Here is a 7,500-nt window from a genome sequence, read left to right as displayed (position 1 = left end):
GACGCAATGAACCTGTACAACTGGTCAAACATTAATTTATTTTCGAATAAGCAAACATTTCAGTTCGAAGGTCAAACATTCTCCTTAGAATTACCCTGTGTCATAAAATGCATCCAATGGGCTGCTTCTTTGTGAGTGTAATTCTAATCATAGTGTGCAAATACATCTAGCATTCGCATTATCTCAACAACGCTTCAGTAAAACGCATACAAGCATCAGCAGGGATGTTACTAAAACACATAGCGATGACTGACAAGCCACCAGAAGCTTATTTCACAACGCTCACACATGAATCCTTCCATCTTCATCCTTTGCAACAAACAGCGTAAACGAGATTGTTAAAAGACAATCAGTCTGGATTCTGGCTGACTGCAAGCTTGCGGTGTGATGTCATTAGCACAAGTGCAGAGCGGGGTTTCAATTAGGGAAGAACGGGTCCCTGTGAAATATGTGAAATCCTCGCTTCAATTGAGCACGTGACACTCGCTGTGAAACTTGCCGTGAAACACACAGGCACACTCTATGTATCTGTCTGTCTGTGTCGGCCTGTTTTTGTCTGTCGATGTATCTCTGTCTGTCTGCTTCTCTCTTTGCGTTTCTGTCTCGCATATCCACGCCAATACACCAGACATAAACATATAAAATATGAACAAAAACGTTGATAAATAATTATAGACTCGACAAGACAAAAAGTGACAGACGCTCCTTTCTCTGTTTACTGAACTCAGAAAACACACACACAGACACAGACACACACAGACACACAGACACACATACACACACACACACACACACATACACACACACACACACACACACACACACACACACACACACACACACACACACACACACACTCACGCGCGAATCCCGGCACCCACCCACACACACACACACACACACTGACACAAGCGCACGCGGAGAATATATACTCCTTCCCACGCTGTCACAAAGATGTGGGTATGATATTTGTGATGTGAAACACGTCGTGATTTTAACTTCCCTAAATATGGAATTGCGATGCGTTGGGGACATGAGAAGCGTTATCACGGGTTCCGTGGGTTGCACGAGGAAATAGCTTTAGCTTGACATGAGTTGTGTTTACAAGTTTGAGAAAAAGAGCTGGTTATGAACTAGAAAGATTACAGCGCCTAAGATTTTCAACCAGGAAGGTTGTAAGCGTGTGTCGGTCTTGTTCGGGGAACAAGCACTCTTTCAAGAGACGGGTCTCTTAAGGTAAATGATTTACTATGTTGTATATTATTGAAGCTTGAATACATAGCTGGAATGTAAATGTTAGTGTATACAAAGTGCACTAATTCTAGTGTGAAGTTTTAAGAGAATTCGTGTTGTGATTGTATCACGGTTTTTGTTGGGAAATTTCTTGAACATAAATGTTGTTACGCATTTATGTTATGTTTAAGACGGTGATGCTATGTATGGTAGTGTTAACCATAGATTAAGTATAGCTTGGATATTGACTGTGGACGAAATGTGAATGTAGAATGAACGAGAATGTATGAGATGATACATGACTGTTTAGGAAGAAGAGATGGTTTAAGAGAATGTTGTATTAAGACTTGGGTTAATTCTTTAGGAGTTTTCATGAGGAGTATTCCATGGCGTGTACGAGGGACGGACCTCACACGGGAGAGCGCAGAACGATGGTGGAGAAAGAGACCACATCGGCGCAGATGGCTGGACGGAGGAGTCTCCATCGTTACCGGTCGTAGAGACGACGGTTCTTTTCGCTAATGGCGAAAGTGTTTCTCGGGGAGAAACGTGAAACGTTGGCATCTATAAGGAGAGTTTCTGGGAATTCATCATCTACGTGGATTCAGCGGCACAAGGATGTGTAAATGACGACATGCAGTGAGCCGTGATACGAACTCGTGAGTGTCTGTCAACACCTTAACTAGTTGTGCGCTAATCTATTACTGAGATAATTATTTATACCATGTATTTAATTACATGTTTGAGTAATTGCTATAAAATTGTGTGAACTGTGTGTTCGAGAGGTTGATTGTTATTTATGTATTGAAGTGAAGAATTGTGCTGTAATTTGTGAGGAATTAATAAGTCTGTATCCTCACAGATTCTGTGTTTGAAGTGTGTAGTGCGAAGAGTGAAGAGTCAGTTTAATAATATAGGGCAGAACACGAATACATATCAGTAACTCCTTTATTCGCACCATAATCCACTTCATGACACACACACACACACACACACACACACACACACACACACACACACACACACACACACACACACACACACACGACCACGACCACCCCTGCCTCCCACCCCAAACACACACACACACCTCAATCCCACCCCCATCCCCGACACACACACGCAGACTCATTATCCCAAAATGTGATCAACGTAAAAACTTGACGGTACCAAGGCTTCACCGTCTATGTCAAGGAAGCTAACCGGTAGAGCCATCTGGCCAGCAAACGACGGGCCCTCCCTTCTACCCCTCCCCCTTCAGCCCAGAAACCGAAATCTGTCTGCCCAGAAATTGAATTGTCGCCTCTCCCGGCCCTCCCGCCTTTTGTTTCTAGCCGAGACTAGGGGTCCTGGGGAGACCGAGACTACAGCGGAAGACACGTTCGGATCGAGCCGAGACACCCTGCGGCGTATGCGCCTCGTTTTGGCGTGTCTGCACGTGAGCATGCGCAGGGGAAACGCGAGACGCCGCGAGGTTTTAATTGTTTCCGACGAGATTTCGTCCACTGTTGGTTTTTCATCAGAAGCAAAACGTTTCTTGGTTTTTCCGTGTTTGTTCACTGTCTAGCGCGGAGCCTGTGTTCAAACGAGGCATGTCTAATTGAAGGAGCTGAATTGCTTTGTTCGTCAGCTTTTTGTAGGCTTGAAACTGATTTTCCAAGGGTTCATTACAGACACACATATGGCGCCACTTAAGGTCAACGAAAAGGATTTGAACAAACAGCAACCTGGACATTCGAAAATAAGGACCGCTGAAAATCGTTAATTGTTTGATGACAAAACAGTCTAGGAGTTCAGCTTTATTAACTCTTGTAAACTGTAAACTGTAGTAGTGTTTCCTAAAACAAAGCTGTGTAAATGAATGATGCGGACGACTCACCTGAGTGATATATGCTAGGATGGCATTAGTATAATACTAAGTCAGTAAACAGTGTATGGGTGAGTGTGTGTGTGTGTGTGTGTGTGTGTGTGTGAGAGAGAGAGAGAGAGAGAGAGAGAGAGAGAGAGAGAGAGAGAGAGAGAGAGAGAGAGAGAGAGAGAGAGAGAGAGAGAGAGAGAGAGAGAGAGAGAGAGAGAGAGAGAGAGAGAGAGAGAGAGAGAGAGAGAGAGAGAGAGAGTTCGGCGGCGAGGATCAGGGGCCGGAGGGTGAGATTGAGAGAGCACTGCCCCCCTCCCCCCCCTGAACCTTATGCTATCAAAAACAACACGAAAACCTGTCACTTCCAATATACTCTTGCATGTCTTATTATCTCATTATCTTCTCAGAACTCGACAACCCCTCGATAATAAGAATCCAGCAGAAACATCAAGAGTTTTTCCTCGTTAAGCCATGTATACCATGTCCAATCCACAACATGATACGTCAAAGATCAGCAGACGACATTTCGCTAAGTGCTACTCGGCGACCGGACGAACACACCCTGGACCGCTCACATCAATGGAAGTGACCAGTACAGTGCAACCTCGTTTTTAAGACCCCCTCCCCGCCCCTTCCTCCTGCCGTGTTTTTAGTCCTTTTTTTCTGGATTGTCTCTTCATAGGTATCTTAACTTACCTCCATTTTATTACTCTATTTTGTTCAGACTCTAATTTATTGTCAGGGTTGTTGAGGTTTTAAAGCAGATCATTGCTCCAGTCATCTCTTGGGGAAATAAACAAGTGTTCTTCTTCTCTGTGTCTGGTGTGTATCCCTTTCCTTTCCTTTTAAGACCAATAGGTCAAACTGCTTGTGAATTTGTGTTGTTGTTGTTGTACATGTATGTGTGTCACAAAGCGTTCCATACAAAACAAGAAATTCCTCCGAGGTAGGAAAAACACCCCCGTTGGTCAAAGGGAAATAACCATTCTCACTGCCACCAACTGAGAAGGTTATTTCCCTTTGACCATTAATATGTCCCTCTATAAGTCCTTGTAGAATCTTAATCCACCAATAACTCCCTAACCGTGTGTTTGACTGGTCCCAATTTTTGTAAGGACCGTCTCAGGAATGTATAGAACCTGTTCACCAAGTTTGGTGACGATCGGTCCGTTCATTCTTGAGATCTATATGCGAACACAAACAAACAAACACATCGAGCGAATCCTATACACACCCCTATACCGGGGGTGTAATTAACCCGTCGTGTGTTTGTTTTGTAATACTTAAAACAACGTGTTAACTTTGAAGTGTCTAATGCGATGAAAAGGACAGCATTGGGACCAGCTCAAAATGTCCCCACTTTGGAGGTAGCCCTTCGGAACAGGGTTGTTTCGATCAAGATTATAGACACAGTTATAAGAAAAGGTGTCTTTTAGTGGGAGGTGTCCTGTCATCGGAGGGGACTGTCATCGCAGGTACCATTGGATTGGACATGATGTAGGTAGACCTTCGGGACAGGGATCAAGATCGGCGAACAGGCTTTCTATAAACCTACAACGTCGCACAATTACAAGTACAAGTAAGTAAGTAAGTAAGTAAGTACAAAGTTACAAGACAAGGTGTCCTTTAGTGTGAGGCGTCCTCTCGTCGGAGGTACCACTGTACTAAGACCGTGGATTGGACATGATGGACAAATCACAGAGCGGAACTGACAGCCGGCAAGATGAAGAGTGGTGGCGGTGAAATCTATCCCACTGTCACCGTGCATGACTGAGACACTGGCAGGGGGGATTTTCCCTCCCCAATCATCTCTTGTGGGGATCGATAAAATCACTTGTCATCTACAGGCACTAATGGACGTCAAGCTTGTTTTGAGTAGTGGTTGGTTTCTGTGCCCTCCTCTCCCCCGCATTGCCTCTTGACTTTTCCGTTCGGAATGTGACTTTGATGTTTGCTGTATAAGCTGTCGACGTCACCTCTTCCCTCCGTCAATACCTCTCTGTCTGCTGAAGAAAAAAACAAAACTTTGTGTTAGTGTTTTATCTCCGTACACCAACGTATGCGTGGTTATATGCACGGGGATACCGAAAAAGTCTAACCAGCCTTTACTTTTACTTTTAGCTCTATATTATGCGAAATGATATGCTTTCTCAATCTCAACTTGACGATGGATATTTATACAATCGATGCGACGAAAAGCACGTTGAAATGTCTATCAAAACTGCAAGTTAGTGTTTCAACACTGCACATATACCAAAACTGCATGTCCAAGCGACAGATTATTCATATAAAAAGACAACACACAAACCGTGAATGAGTTATAGATGACTCATTGACCTCAGAGATATGAATACACACGCAGCAGGTTGATTTTAAGTGTACGTGTGTCTTCTCTCTCAGTAGTCTATAATGACATAATTGCTGCTTGGCAGACAATTTCGACATTTTCTGTAATCAGCGTTTTCTTATAATAGCCGTTTTATCACGCATGGATTCGTCAACCTTTTCTTTTATTTGCAGAGGTTTATAATTACGATTCGAAATACAGAAACGGCTTGCAATAAGTTTTCATGATACATGATTATTCATCTGTAGGCTTCTGAGATCGTTATGAGATCTTATCGGCAGACCAACCTCACTTTTCAAAGTCAATGTTAATCGAGGTGTAGTTTCAGCTCTCTTTCGGACATATTCGCGAATTTCAAATTTAAGTGTAACAAGAATTAAGCGCTGCTTCTATTAGAGAAGACATCTGTGACAAATCCCTTTTGCCAGCCCCTCCATGCCAAAGTAGGTGAGTCATTTCTAAATGAATTCTCCTCAGAATTCAAACAGAAGCCACCAGCACTAGAGTCTGCGTCCGATCTTTCACACTGGACCAGAGAGAGAGAAATCATTTCTTCCTCTCACCCCTTTGCGCTAAACGAATGAGGTTGCATCAACGAATATTGAAGAATTTTAGAGCCTCATTAAACACACGCAATGAGCGGACATTCCGCCAGAGGCGAGCTTTTAGTAATCTTCATTCCGCTGCCCTGATGCTACCGGGGAGCCAGCACAGGAAGTGAGCGGAAACAGAAACAGTGTCGTCCAATCAGGGAGTGCCACGTCATCCAATGTCGGAGGGTCCTGTCTAACTTTGAAGAAGTGGGTCCTTGTGACGGATGAGCTTTGTCGTCGCATGTCATCGCGAGGTGTTGTGTGTCGAGGTCCCTGGGTTCAACATGGTTGCTAGGACATCCAAGATTGAATGTTGCCGCTTGAATGGTATAATTTTATGCAATGCCTTAAAAGTGTTTTCTTGTCAACCGACTTTGCTGAAACGCCGAATTACTCCCAACAACAAGACTCTATTGTGAACGCAGCAGTATAAACATCTTAGCTAAGTTTTACTCGATCTACCTTTCAGCACCAAATATTTTGTAATATGACAGCTTACCCCCCGCGGGTTAGGGGGAAGAATTTACCCGATGCTCCCCAGCATGTCGTAAGAGGCGACTAACGGATTCTGTTTCTCCTTTTACCCTTGTTAAGTGTTTCTTGTATAGAATATAGTCAATTTTTGTACAGATTTTAGTCAAGCAGTATGTAAGAAATGTTAAGTCCTTTGTACTGGAAACTTGCATTCTCCCAGTAAGGTAATATATTGTACTACGTTGCAAGCCCCTGGAGCAAATTTTTGATTAGTGCTTTTGTGAACAAGAAACAATTGACAAGTGGCTCTATCCCATCTCCCCCCTTTCCCCGTCGCGATATAACCTTCGTGGTTGAAAAGGACGTTAAACACCAAATAAAGCTAGTGCTTTGATGTCTTCGAGTACCCAATCGTATTAGTGCGTCAATAGAAAGGCTGTCGCAGCAATACTTTTGAACGCAAGCCAGGAAATCCAAACACCATCAAGAATCGCGGCAGTAACAGTACCCCCTCCCCCCCTCCCCCTCCCTCGCCCTCTCGGCCCCCCTTATAAGTTCAAATCCTGACCGCGGCCGCCTGGTGGGTTAACGGTATAGATTTGTTCCGATCTCCAAGGCCAACTTATGTGTAGACCTGCAGCAGACTAGTGTCTTATCCCCCTTCGTGTGTATACGCAAGCATAAGACCAAGTGCGCTTCCGGAACCCTGAAAAAAACCCACCTCAGATTGAGGCATGTCCTTGCGCTGAATCAGTGGGTGCTTATTTTCTTTTATTTCTCTTGACAGAAAATTAAGTTAGTTGATAAATTGTCCATGCAACTGCATAGTGTCCCTTGCGACGGGGCAGGAGGGGAAGATGGGGACACTGAGGCCCTTCGATCGTTTCAACACTTCACAGTATAAATGTGAACCTGTTATACCGATAATGTTCCCCAGTAGCTGCACGGGCTCAGATACGGATTTTCCACACGGATGAGCAGCGTTCGGAGATTTC

Source organism: Littorina saxatilis, linkage group LG2 (assembly GCF_037325665.1).
Source record: "Littorina saxatilis isolate snail1 linkage group LG2, US_GU_Lsax_2.0, whole genome shotgun sequence".
Lineage (NCBI taxonomy): Eukaryota > Metazoa > Mollusca > Gastropoda > Littorinimorpha > Littorinidae > Littorina > Littorina saxatilis.
This window is presented reverse-complemented; position numbering follows the sequence as displayed.